Source organism: Sturnira hondurensis, unplaced genomic scaffold (genome assembly GCF_014824575.4).
Source record: "Sturnira hondurensis isolate 20B ecotype Veracruz unplaced genomic scaffold, ASM1482457v3 Scaffold0005329, whole genome shotgun sequence".
Lineage (NCBI taxonomy): Eukaryota > Metazoa > Chordata > Mammalia > Chiroptera > Phyllostomidae > Sturnira > Sturnira hondurensis.
In genome coordinates this window covers 12878400-12892711 of record NW_028077960.1, presented here as the reverse complement: position 1 = coordinate 12892711, position 14312 = coordinate 12878400, and the positions used below count along the sequence as shown (strand labels likewise).

Below are 14312 nucleotides of genomic sequence, written 5' to 3'. Positions count from 1 at the left end.
TTGACCAGGTTTTTATCTCATTTCATCTTGGTCTCAGAGTAACCTTATATAGACATTCTGACACATTGTTATATTGAATAGAAAACATAATATATCATTATTCAGTTTCTAATAGCATCAAGTCTTAGTTATGAGCACCAGATTAGTCCCTTGATGTCAAGGGCTACATTTTTTTAGAAGCAAAAGGCAAGTTTATTTGCTCACTTCAAAAATATGGACTGCTTCATGAAGTTGCGTGTCATCCTTGAACAGGGGCCAAGCTAACCTTCTCTGCATGCTTCCAGTTTTAGTGTATGTGCAGTTGAAGCAAGCACAGGAGCTGTTATTCTCTCTTTTTTTCTTGTGAATATAACACAAAGCCTAGGAAGAGATAAATGCAAATATACAATTATGAGAGGTTCCTATATTAAACATAAGGTAATATCATTTAAAGGTAAAGTGTGATAAGTTAAAGATGTACATAAATTCTAAAACAATCATTAAAAACAATACAATAAACCAACAATGGAGATAAAATTGGATTTAAGAATGTTGGTGGGATTGCAGACTGGTACAACCATTGTGGAAAACAGTGTGGAATTTTCTCAGAAAACTAAAATTGGACCTGCCTTTTGACCCAGCAATTCCACTGCTAGGATTGTATCCTAAGAGCCCTAAAACACCAATCTCAAAGAACATATGCACCCCAAAGTTCATAGCAGCACAATTTACAATAGCCAAGAGTTGGAAGCAACCTAGGTGCCCGTCAGTAAATGAATGGATTAAAAAACTATGGTACATATACACAACGGAATTCTATGCAGCAGAAAGAAAGAAGGAGCTCTTTTTCAACAGCATGGATGGAACTGGAAAGCATCATGCTGAGTGAAATAAGCCAGATATTGAAGGACAAATACCATATGATCTCACCTTTAACAGGAAACTAAACAACAAAACAGACAAGCAACAAAATATAACCAAAGACACTGAAATAGAGAACAGGCTGACAGTGACCAGAGGGAAGAGGGGAGGGAATTTCAGGGGAAATAGGGGAGGGATTTAGAGGAACATATATAAAGGATACATGGACAACAACTGAGAAGGGTGGAAATGGGAGGGAGGGGTAGCACAGGGGGGTGGGATGGGATGGGAGTAATAGACAGAAAACTGTACTTGAAAAATAATTAAATAAATTTTTAAAAAATTATAAAAAAAGAATATTTAATTTGTCTAAAATAAAGTAGGAAGAGAAGAACAAATGGATACACACAGGAAATAGAGCAAAATGGTAGATTTAAATGAATCATTCTCAATAATCAAAATAAAGTATTCCAATTAAAAGACAGAACCTCTTATATTATATACAATAAAAAGCAAGTCCCAACTACATGCTGCATATAAGAAAACCACATAAAATATATAATTAGAAAAAGTTAAAAGTAAAATAGTGAAAAAGATATACTATGCTATGTCTTTCAGAAAATAAAGGTGTTTCTATTAATATTACACTAGATTTTATAACAAAGAATAAAGAGACTAGTTGCACAATGACAAAGGATAAATTCATCAAAAAATACACAAAACAGAGCCCTGGATATTTATGCACTTTATAAGAAAGATTCAAAATATTTAAGCACAAACTGATAAAATTGAAGAGAAATACAATGTCTATCCAGAAAAGTCTAGCCATCATTAATATAATGAGAACATTTCATGTGCTCTTGGTGTAACCTGGCAGTGTAGGAAAGTGGACTGGAATAGGTGTGTGTGAACAATGATGACTTCACTGTATTAATCAGTGGGGGTGTTAGACACCGTTCAGTGAGAGTGTGTACTGTGTGGCTGTTGTATTCAAAACAACTGAGCAAGTAGAGCAACAAACGTGTGTCAAGTTTTGTGTTAAGCTTGAACATTCCTCTGTGGAAACTTTTGGGATAATTCAGAAGGCCGCAGCTTTGGACAACTGGTGATTGGCAGTTTTATCACAACAATGTGCTTGCTCTCAAATCATGTCTAATGCAGTGTTTTTTGCGAAACATCAAATTGCCCAGGTGACTCAGCTCCCCTACAGCCCAGATTTGACACCCTGCAACTTCTAAATTTTTCCAAAATTAAAATCACCTGTGAAAGAAAAAAAATTTCAGACTGTCAACAAGATTCAGGAAAATATGATGGAGCAGCTGGTGGTAATTGGGAAAACTGTGTGAGGTCCCAAGGTGCCTACTTTGAAGGGGACAGAGGCAGTGAGGCATCATTGTCCTATGTACAATGGTTCTTGTATCTTGTATCTTCTTCAGTAAATGTCGCTATTTTTCATACTACATGGCTGGATACCTTCTGGAAGACCTTGTAGACAAATCCACGTCAGCCCCTGCAGACAAATAGACAGGAAAATTAGGGAGGACTTAGAAAGTATTGAGAAACAATATTAAACAAGTTAATCAAACTGATATTTATAGAACACTTCACCTAAGAACAGTAGAATGTTCATTCTTTTGCAGTGCACATAGAATGTTTATGAGGAACATGCATTCTACTTTATGTGATAAAACAAAGCTTGTATAATTCAAAGGATTCAAATAGTACAGATATATTTAACCAAGAAAGTAATTAAAAATCATTAATTACAAGATAATCTCAAATATTTGAAAATTAAATAGTGTACTTCTAAATAACACGTGAATCAAATGAGAAGTCAAAGAAAATTTAGAAATATTTTGAAATAGTGAAAATAAGAACACATCATACTGATTTACTGGGTACAGGTAAAGCAAAAGGAAAAATTATAACAGTAAACATCTAAACTAAAACAGAATAAAGGTTTCTAATGAATGTGTGTTTGATATTACCTTGAGAAACGAGATAAATACAAGCAGATGAACCATGAGTAAACGAACAAAAGGAAATAATAAAGATCAGAGTAGAAATCAATGATAGAAAAACAACAAAAACAATGAAAAAGTTGGTTCTTTCAGAAAATTGATCTTTGTTAAGACTTATATGAAGGGGACACACACACACACACAAATTACAAGTATTAGAAATAAATAGTACCCCTTACAGCAGCATAAGAAATACAAACTACCAGAGACAATCCCAAGAGCAACATAAATCTAAGAACTATGCAGTGAGAAGTACAAAACATTGGCTAAGAAATTATAGGACACCTACATCAATAATGAAATATACAATATTTATGGGTCAGGAGACTCAGTACGTTTATTTTAATTTTACTAAGGTGATATACAGAGTCCGTATAATTTCAATCAAAATCCCAGCAGGCTTTTTTATAGAATTCAATGGACTGAAATTGATATTGAAATGCAAAGGACCTACAGTAACTGGGGTGGTTAGGTTTATACGTCACCTTGACTGGGCCACAGAATGCCGAAGTATTTCATCAAATATTACTCAGGATGTTTCTGTGGGAGTGTTTTCAGATGAGACTGATGTTTAAATTGTTAGACTGACCAAAGCAGATAGCTTTCCGTAATGTGGATGGGCCTCATCCAATCAGCTGAACTCCTGAATAGAACAAAATGTGTAACTATCCTTCATGTAAGAGAGAACTCCTCTGCCTCACTGCTTAAAAGTAGGACATTGCCTTTTCCTGCCTTAGCCCTCTAACTGATACGTCAGCTACTCCTGGATATCAAGCCAGCCAGGCTTTGAGTTGCCTGCTTGCAGTTTCAACGTGCAGATTTGGGGAACTTTCAGGAGACACACACACACACACACACACATACCCGATCAGTTTGCTTCTCTAAAGAACCCTGACCAATAACCAAAAGAACTTTTGTAAAATAGCAAAATTGGAAGATACACTATAAAGTTACAGCAATCAGTAGAATGCAGCATTAGTATAAAGATTAAAATAAAGATCAATGCAGAGTTCCAAACTAGATCCATAGATCTAAATATAGAATTCACAACTAGACCCATACATGTATGGTCAATTGATATTTGACAAAAGTGCAAACACATTTCTGTGGACAAAGAATAGTATTTTTAACAAACAGTGCATAATCCACAACTATAAAACTTCTAGAAGAAAACATGATACGAATTTTTTCGGCTTTTCCCTAGGCAAGGATTATTTTTTTTTAAAGATTTTATTTATTTATTTATCTTTAGATGGGAAGGAGAGAGGGAGAGAAACATCAATGTATGGTTGCCTTTTGTGTGTCCCCTGCTGGGAGTTGGCCTGCAGGGAACTGGACTACAACCCAGGCATGTGCCCTGACTGGGAATCGAACCTCGATCCTCTGGTTCGTAGGCCCGCGCTCAATCCACTGAGCTACACCAGCCAGGGGGCAAGGATTATTTTTAAATATGGCACAATATCATCACTAAAACAGAAGGAAACACAAATTGTTTATGCTAAATATAAAAAACCCTGTTGCTCCTTAAAAACACTGTTAAGAAAATGAAAGGCAAAGTACAGTGTCAGAGAATATTTGCAATATTTATACTTAACATATACACATTTATATTCGACATATATAAAGAATACCTCAAATTTATTCACATGAAAAGAAACAACATATTTTTTTAATTGGCAGATTTAATCACATACTTTACCAAAGGAGATATATATGGATCAAATATTTGTGCAAAATCATTAGTCATTAAGGAATATCAGTTAAACCACAACAAGATAGCACATATGCCTATTAAAATGGTTTACATTTTAATCAACAACAATCACAAAATACCAAGTGGGGGTGAAGATGTAAAGCAACTAGAGTACTCATACACCTAAAATAGCACAATAACTTTGGGCAAATGGAAAAGGTAACAGCTTACAGTGTTGCAAAATAGAAACCTATGATTGTCATATGACTCTGGCATTATATTATTAGGTGAACAAAGAAACTGAAGAAGATACAGATAAGTGGAAGCACATACCATGTTCATGGATAGGACAAATTAATATCATTTAAATGTCCATACTACCCAAAGGAATCTATATATTCGGTGCAATTCCAGTCAAGATTCCAGTGATGTATATCACAGAGCTAGAACAAATATTTCAAAAACTTATATGGAACTACCAAGGGCCCCACATAGCAACAACAATCCTGAAAAGGATGAACAAAGTTGGAGGAAACATGCTATGTAACATCAAACTATACTATAAGGCCATAATAATCAAAACAGCCTGATACTGACATAAAAACAAACTCATGGGCCAATGGAACAGAATAGAGAACCCAGAAATAAACCTACATGTTTATAGAAAATTAATATTCAACTAAGGAAGCAGGTACAAACAATGGGCTAAAGACAGTTTATTCAATAAATGGTTTGGGGAAAATTGGACAGATATATACAGGAAAGTAGACCACCTCCTTACATCAAACAAAATAATAAATTCAAAATGGATCAAAGATTTAATATTAGACCCCAAATCATAAAAATTCTAGAAGAAAACATAGGCAGAAAAATCTCAGACATTGCTCATACAAAATTTTTATTGGATATATCTCCCAGGCAAGGGAAACAAAAGAAAAATAAACAAATGGGACTTCATCGAACTAAAAAGGCTTTGCACAGCAAAGGAAACCATCATCAGAATAAAATGACAATCCACAGAATGGGAGAACATATTTGACAACACATCTGATAAGGGGTTAATATCCAAAATTTATAACAAACTTATAAAACACAACACCAAGAACCAAACAACCCAAGTAAGAAATGAAGGACCTGAATAGACATTTCTTCAAAGAGGACATACAGATGGCCAATACGCATATAAAAAAATGTTCAACATCACTAATCATCAGAGAGATGCAAATTAAAAACACAATGAGATATCATCTCATACCTGTCAAATGACCATCATCAGCAGATCAATAAACAACAAGTGCTGGCGAGAATATGGGGAAAGGGGAAACCTTTTGCACTTTGGTGAGAATGCAAACTGGTGCAGCCACTGTGGAAAGCAGTATGGAGATACCTAAAAAAAATTAACAATGTATCTGCCTCTTGTTCCAGAGATCCCACTTTTAGTAATATACCTGAAAGAGTCCAAAATACTAATTCTAAAGAACATAAGCACTCCTATGTTCATTGCAGCATTATTTACCATTGTCAAGATGTGTCATCAACCCCAGTACCCATCAATAGATGAATGGATAAAATACCTACGGGACATTTACATAATGGAATACTATTTGGCTGTAAAAAAGAGGAAATTTAACCCTTTTCAACAGTATCAGTGGACCTGGAGAACATTATGCTAAGTGAAATAAGCCAGTCAGAGAAAGTCAAATACCATATGATTTCACTCAGATGTGGAATCTAATGAACAAACAGAACTAACATGCAAAACAGAGACAGACTCATAGATGGAGAACAGATGACACCTCGTCTGGGGCTGGGGTGAAGTGAGGGGTGGAGGGATGGAGCAAAAATGCAAAAGGATCAGGGACATGATTGCTGTGGGGAGGAGGGACTAAGTGGTCATGGAAAAACATAAAATAAGGATTATATATCTCAAAATAAATAAATATAAACATCAAAATTGATGAATTTTTGTGCAGCCATTTCAATATTGAATATGGAAGAAAATATGTAACATTTGGGGCATATTAAGCTCTATTATTTTAAGAAAGGGAAAACTCAACTGAAGCACAAAAAGAAAAGATTTGTGCAGTGTATGGAGGAGGTGCTGTGACTGATCCAATGTGTCAAATGTGCTTTGTGAAGTTTTGTGCTGGAGATTTCTTCCTGGATGATGCTCCTAGGTCAGGTAGACCAGCTGAAACTGGCAGCAATCGAATCAAGACATTAATTGAGAACCATCTATGTTACACCACGCAGGAGTTAGCCAACATACTCAAAATATCCAAATGAATAAAGTTATTGGTGAAAATCAGGGAAAAAAGAGAAATGTAAGACTTTCCACCGAAAAGCTGCGACACGAAATTTTATTGATAATATATTTGTAAACATTATAGTTCAAAATTATTAACCACATAAGAAGTTTTCAAGTGGCAAATTGATTAAAAAATTAACAAAAATGATGAACTGATTAACAAAATATTTCATCAACATTTGTATAATGAAATACTAATTATAAAAAATTGTTAAGTGCACCAACCTGGATCAGTCTCAAAACAGTTGAATTGAGTAAAAGAAGCCAGACACTCACCACTCCCATGGACACACAAAAAGATGGCATACTAATGATTCCTCTTAGGTAACACTTTTGTAAGTGCAAACTAATCTATAACGAGGTAAGGTAGAAAAACTGTGGTTAACTGAGGTCTGGGTGAGGAGCTTGACGGGGTGGACATGGAGGGGAAGGCTGGCAGGACAGATGGAGGAATTACAAACGGGCAGGAGGAAACTTGTGGAGATGGAGCGCTCCATTATCATCATTGTGGTGATGACTTCATGTTTAGTTATACAGCAAACTTACAAAATTATGACTTTAAATGTGTGCATATCAACTTGACTTCAATAAAGCTACTTAAACAATTTGCTTTTCTTATACGACAAATGGAGTATATTATTCTAGATGAGTGAAGGAATAAAGCATCATTTATATATTTTTTAGCCTCAGACTTTCCCATTCTCTGAAACACCAGCTCTTTCTTTTGACTTTGGCTGTCTCCAGGACCAATGTGCAGTTTCCCTTTAGGACTATAATGCCCCAAATTCTTTTTTTTGCAGCTTTATTGAGGCATAATAGACAAAAATTATATATTTAAAGTGTACCACACAATGGTTTGATATAAACATAAAATGCAAAATAATTACCACAGTATCAAATTAATTAATATATCCATTACCTCACGTGGCTATCTTGTGTGTGTGTAATGAGAATGCACCGAATTCTGCCCTGGCTGGTGTCTCAGTGGATTGAGCACCAGACTGTGAAGCAAAGGGTCACCTGTTCCATTCCCAGTCAGGGCACATGCCTGGGTCGCAGGCCAGGTGGGGAGCAGTAGGGGACAGGCAAGGTCCCCATACTTTGATGTTTCTTTTCCTCTGTTTCTCTCTCCCTCCCCCTCTCTCTAAACATAAATAAATAAAATGTTTTTAGGAAAAAAGAATGCACCAAATTCTGATTTTCTGGGCTGGTGACAGGGGTGGGGGTAGGGGGACTCAACACCCTCTTCTGTGTCCATTCATTCTTTTAACTTACCTTCTGGTTTCTAGAATCAGATACATTTATTTTTTTGGTTTTGGAGATTTGATTTATCTTTTATATTTCTTAGAAATTCTTAAAAACTTAAGAATACATTTATAGTTGTGATTTATCCAACTCCTAAATGTCTTGCTTTTCATAACATCTAGGATGTTATACCATCCATAAGCAGGTGTCCTAGAGAGATTTGTGTGTTTCGGTGTGTGTGTGTGTGTGTAAAACACTAGAGATTCATAAGTGTGATTCTTCTGAAACCCTGGAACAACAGAAGAACCACCCTGACGTAGTCTATGAATTCATAAAAATCTCGAAGGAATAACTTCAAATCTTTTCATATATGAGAAGATTTCCAAATCAATAATGGAGGAGATTTTGTTTTTCTTGGAAGTTGTTATTGTTATCATGTGGGTGTGAAAGATGGGACTCCCCAGAGGCTGGTAAAAGAAAAAGTTAAAACAAAGAACAGATTGAGAGAGACAGAGACAGGGGCAGAGACAGAGCAGGAAACTTGTGAACCAGCGATCTGGAAGTGAGGGGAGAAGCAAAATCATGGACCCCTGATCCACTCACAATCTTAGGTTCAACACTTTACCACATTCCAAATATAAATTTGGGGAAATTATCAGAGATGCAACTCAATTTTTCTTCCTTAAATTGGCAGTGATAATTGCACTTAATGTATATTATTGCCATGGGGATTAAATGAGATAAGGCAGTGACTTTCAAGTGTTTTGCTCATGCCCTATAGTAAGAGATACATTGTAGCACCAGGAACAGAGACACACAAATACACACATAGACATAATATAAAATTCAAATAAAAGTTACAGAGAATAATGCTTACTCTTTCTAGTGGTGGTGAGTTCTAAAATATGTATTATTTAATACTATTCTATAAGAAAATGTGGTTTGATACACTAAGATATGTCATGGCACGCAGAGGGGTTAAACCATAGCTCTACAATAAAAATGCAGATAATGTACATAAAGCACTTATCACAGTTATTGATATATTCCAAGCATTTTTTTTAGAGTTTTAGCGTCTTAATTTTTCTATTCTATTTTTATTCATTTTTTACTTTTGTTTATTTTGTCTTTTTCAATGATTGTTTGCTGTGATGTCCATATATGTCTATTCTGTGTCCATAATATAAACTTTTATTTCCTCTGTATTTTCTTCTAAGTGCTATAGTTCCAAGGCTTTAAATCATGATCAAGGCAAAACATAATATATCTGGAAATTGTCCTTTATAAAAGCCAAAACAATCTATTTTCAAAAAGTATGCATGATATTTGCTGAGAAGAGCTAAATATATATTCATAATAACATTTGAAAAATGTAAAGATGTTAAAAAGGAGTCTCTTATGAAAACAACCAGTAAAATAAGTCATCCTAACAAATCTGTATTTATGCACAACTTTGTATTCATTCAATTCCTCAGTATTATTGAAGGTCTATTTTATTGTAGCTATGTGGATTCCGAAACAACATTCATGACATGAGTATGTTTATGTGAATCCATAATTAATTTTGTAAAGAATTTAATATATACTTAAAATGTAGACAAAAATGTCAATGATTTTGTCTCTGTAAAAATGCAACTGATTTTTAATTTTATTATATTTCCTTGTCCCTTTTTGATTTTTTAAAACAATGTATGATTTATGCACCTGAAATGTAATATAAATACAATAACATTTTAATAAATATTCTTGACCCTGTATCTTGAAACATAATTATGTTCAGAAATTCATAAAAATAAAATTACTGGTGTTAGAGTTTATCCAATATTAAGGGTTTTTCTCCATCTTGATAAAGTGTCCTTCAAAACAGTTGTGTGCATGAAGTATACCACAAACACCTTGCATGGAAGGTTCTTTTTCTCCTTCTTTACAACATATTCATGAGCATTTAATGCTTTCTCTCAGAGTTTGATAGGCTAACTTTTCTAGTTATTTGAATTCCCACTTATGTGGTTGCTATAAAATTTACATAGCTTTCAAAAGTATATTTGCCGTTTTAATTTTTGGTCTCTGTCTTTGCCTATTTCAATTGGTTTGTTTGCTCATTTGCTTTACTTTATTACTTCGATGAATGATCTTTGTGAGAATTAAAAGGTTGAAGTGCTTCATAGTTTAAAAATTCTGTTTAGCATCAGAATAAGTTTTATATTAAGATAATATGGTGTTGCAACACCATATACTTTGTAATATTTAAAAGTACTTATTACTTATTACTGAGTACTAGATCAGAAGTTTTAGGAGGGGAACTTTAGCCAGCAAGGTTCCCTGGGGCCGCCGAGGATGGAAATGAAGAGTCAACCCAGAGGCAATCTTGTTGCTCCAGTGGGAAAAGGGGTGGCAATTCCCTCTAGGGCAGAATGCCCCTGAGCCCTTTTCCAACACGGCTTTCATTAGGGTTGGGAAGTGCAGGCGGATACAGCATTCGTGCACAGCTTATCAATCAATGTCCAATAGTCACAAAAAACTAACATTGTCTGTAGATAACAATGAAAGAAACACAGAAATCTTTTCAGACTGGGATCTTCGAGACATGCAGGCGCCAGGTGGCTACAAAGGTGTACATCATGAAATGGGGAGTTTCACTCCTTATGCTTTGAATTCAAGCATCTGGATTATACTAACAGGGCTTATCACTGGCAGAGCTGACTTCAGAGGACAAAAATGTACGCTTCGGGCCTGATTCCCACGGGACCCTCGGTGTTAGAATCGAGTCATGCCTACCATCTACGTTACGACCTGATTTTCCAGGGAGACTTACTAGCCCCTTTCAGAGCCTGCTCTTGTGGGCCTACAATCTCCAAAGCCACACAGAGCAGTCCTCAAACAGTTTTGTATTTCAATTTGACTGTCTAAATTGAATATTATTAAAGATATTTTTGCCTTAACTGTCATCAGCGGAATGAAACCTTAATTACTGGTTATTTTTTTGCTACCTAGTACCATTAAATATCTTATTTCTATCTGTCTCCCTGGTGCCTAAAACAGAAGGCACATTGTTGAAGCACAATAACCTCATATGACTTTTTAAAAAATTATCAAGATAAGCATTGTTTATCATTTTAATAAGTCGATAAATATTTAGAAAGAAGTGATATAATCAATGTCTTAGCACAAGATCAATAAATAATCCATAGAAAGTAGTAGTAATCTCAAAGATCCAACATTTGGTTTAATGTATTTTTCTTTTTCTTTTTTTTTACTTACTATATTACTGATTTATTATAGGATTTATTAATTACTGATTTATTAAAAGAATATAACTTAAGAACAGCCAGATGGAAGAGAGATATAGGGCAAAGAATGGGAAAGGGGCGTAGAATTTCCATGCCATTCTCCCTTGATCTCCACATGTTCACTAATCCAGAAGCTCTGTGAACTCCATCCATACAGATTTCTAAGGAGGGTTCATTACATAGGCCTAATGTATTTTTCTTTAACTATAATTAATCTCATTGGACAATAAATCCTTCTGGAACCGGGACAGTATCTTTTCATCTTTATATCTCTAGGACTCAATACAGTTTCCAAAACACATAAGACACTCAATAAAAGTGTTTTAAACAACTGACTCATTAGGTTCCAAAAATGTCTCATTAATGAACAAAAGTGCCTTAGAGACACTATAGATCAGAAATCTATGATCATCAGTTATTACCGCTATTTTATTTTGAAAGTCCACCTCAGAGTCATGGGGCAACAGGGCAGAATTTTCTTCTTTTTTATTTAAAAATATCTTTATACTTACTGAGGTAAGTGAAATCATCTGGGATACTTCAGGGATATAAATAAAAGAGAAATATCTAGATTTATTAGCAGAAGTATATCCTGGAAGATAATAGATATGTTTTCCAACTTAAAAAATTAGAATTCAACAACCCACAAGAATTACTAATTTATGGTATATACTCTTTGTTCGTTCAGCATTTTCATTTGCAAAAATCTTTTTAGTCAAAGATTTTAGGTGATTATATCAATATTCCACAATTATAAATTATTTTTTTCACAAAAGATAATCACTTTTGCCATATTTTTACAGGTAACGATGTTGTTTTAATAACTGAGAAATATTCCACTAACGTGCTTTATAACATATTTAATTATTTTTGTTTAATAATTTTTGATATTTTTTAAAAAAGAAATGCCAATGTGCAGTTGCTTCTCATGTGGCCCCTACTGGGGATGTGGCCTGCAACTCAGTCATGTGCCCTGACTGGAAATCGATTCAGCAACCCTTTGGTTCACACTCAGTCCACTGAGCTACACCAGCCAGGGCAATTTTTGGCATTTTTTAATGTAAAAATCATTATAATTAAACACACCTGGGTTCGGTCTTTAAATCTATAGAATGAGGATATGAACATATAAGACAGTTTTTGGCACACAATTTGTAATGAATAAATGCTGTGACTATAATCAATAATACTTTGAGCCCTGACTGATGTGGCTCATTGGATTGGGTGCGGTCCTGTGAGCCAAAAGGTCTCTGGTTTGATTCCTAGTCAAAGGCACATGCCTGGGTTGCAGGCCAGGTTCCCAGTAGGGGGAGCTCAAGAGGCAACCCCACGTTGATGTTTCTCTCCTCTCTCCCTCCTTTCCCCTCTCTATAAAAAAATAAAATCTTTAAAAATATAATACTTTAAATAATAATGTTTCTCTCGTTAGTTAAGACCCAGATTAGACTGCAACGGTGATGAGATTAAATAATAGTATTCTTTATTTAACTCATGAAACAGTCCAGATGGAAGTAGGCTATCTGGATTTCATAGGTAATTTTACTTCATAAGGTCATTCAAGGACAGTAGTTTTATTTCTTTAGTTATTATTTATTTTTTGCTTCACCATTTATTATGATATTGTTACCACTTATTTCATTTGAGTCCTGCCTATTAAAGCACAAACATTTTTTTTAATTTTACTCACTTTTTCTGGTCATTTTTTCTTCCAACAATAATTATATTCTTATCTTACCTCATAAGCCAACTTGATTGTTACTAAAACTTTGCTGGATGACTCAGCATTTTTGTAAAATGTTTTATCCTTTTACTGTATGAAGATATTACTCACATCAGCTTTTTATTTTGTTATCTTTCAATCACAGGACTGTCAGCTAGCTCACCTTTTACCTGTTCCTAAAAATCTCACTCTAGTGTTCTACTCCAATCTGCTCTACGCTGATACCAAGTAGCTATTTCTAAATGTTATATAATAATGAAAATCAAGGAAGCTCTGAATAAAAATTAATAAATACATGGCATATTTCCTTTGAATAAAGCTTTATGGCAAAGTATTATGTATTCTAAGGCATTCTATCATTTGCTACTAGGTTTATGGCTTTTTGTTACTAAACATTGACATTTTATTGCTGAACATCCAACCCTGAGACCGTATGTATACCTGTGTTTTGAGTTGAATTAAAAACCTAAGTGTTTTTAAAATGTACACTATTTTATTTGCTTTAATTCACTAAGAAGATATACTTCAAATAGTCTATTTAATCTTAATCTATGAACTCAGAGGGTTAACACTGAAATACGCATAGTTATTTTCTCACTACCAAACCTAATATTGTATTTATACTATGCACTAGTAACTCAGAAAGCAATACTTATGTTACAACTGTTCTGCTTATGCCAGATATTCTTGCTCTTCCATCCCCACTTCAAAATGTCAGGTCTTTCAGCTGTTCAACTTCCAGCTGCCAAAAGTCAATGGGTTTGCATCTACTGGTTCCATTTCCTTGTTCTAAATCACATAACTGCCAAGTGGATACAACAATAAATTGCCTATATGTCATTACTGTTGATAACAATAATAACAAATACATTTACCACATGCATGAAGCATCTAAAATTATATTTTTCTATTTATATTTTTCAAATAGGTGAAAAAGGGAAATGAGTTTTTAAACCTAATAAAGAAATCTCTCTGTCATATGTATTTAATATACATGCATACAAGTATTTTATATATGTATGTATCACAACATGTGCGGTTGGTTTTATGAAAATAAAGCAAAGTCCTAAGTTCGTCACTGTCCAAGAAGAAGTAACTAAAGGAATACTGTTTTTCATATTTGTATAACATTAATATAAATTCAAAAGTTTGTAATATTTTTGAGATTTTCTTGCAACCTAGTTAAAGTTTCATC

The 14312-nt window shown here is 34.3% G+C and overlaps 1 non-coding gene across 1 annotated transcript; it reads right to left on the bottom strand.

Moving 5' to 3' along the window:
* Positions 1 to 207: 207 nt before the first annotated feature.
* On the bottom strand, positions 208 to 314 carry LOC118987854 (U6 spliceosomal RNA). The gene has a single exon (XR_005066657.1). It is a non-coding gene; the product is annotated as a U6 spliceosomal RNA (small nuclear RNA).
* Between the last annotated feature and the right edge of the window lie 13998 nt (positions 315 to 14312).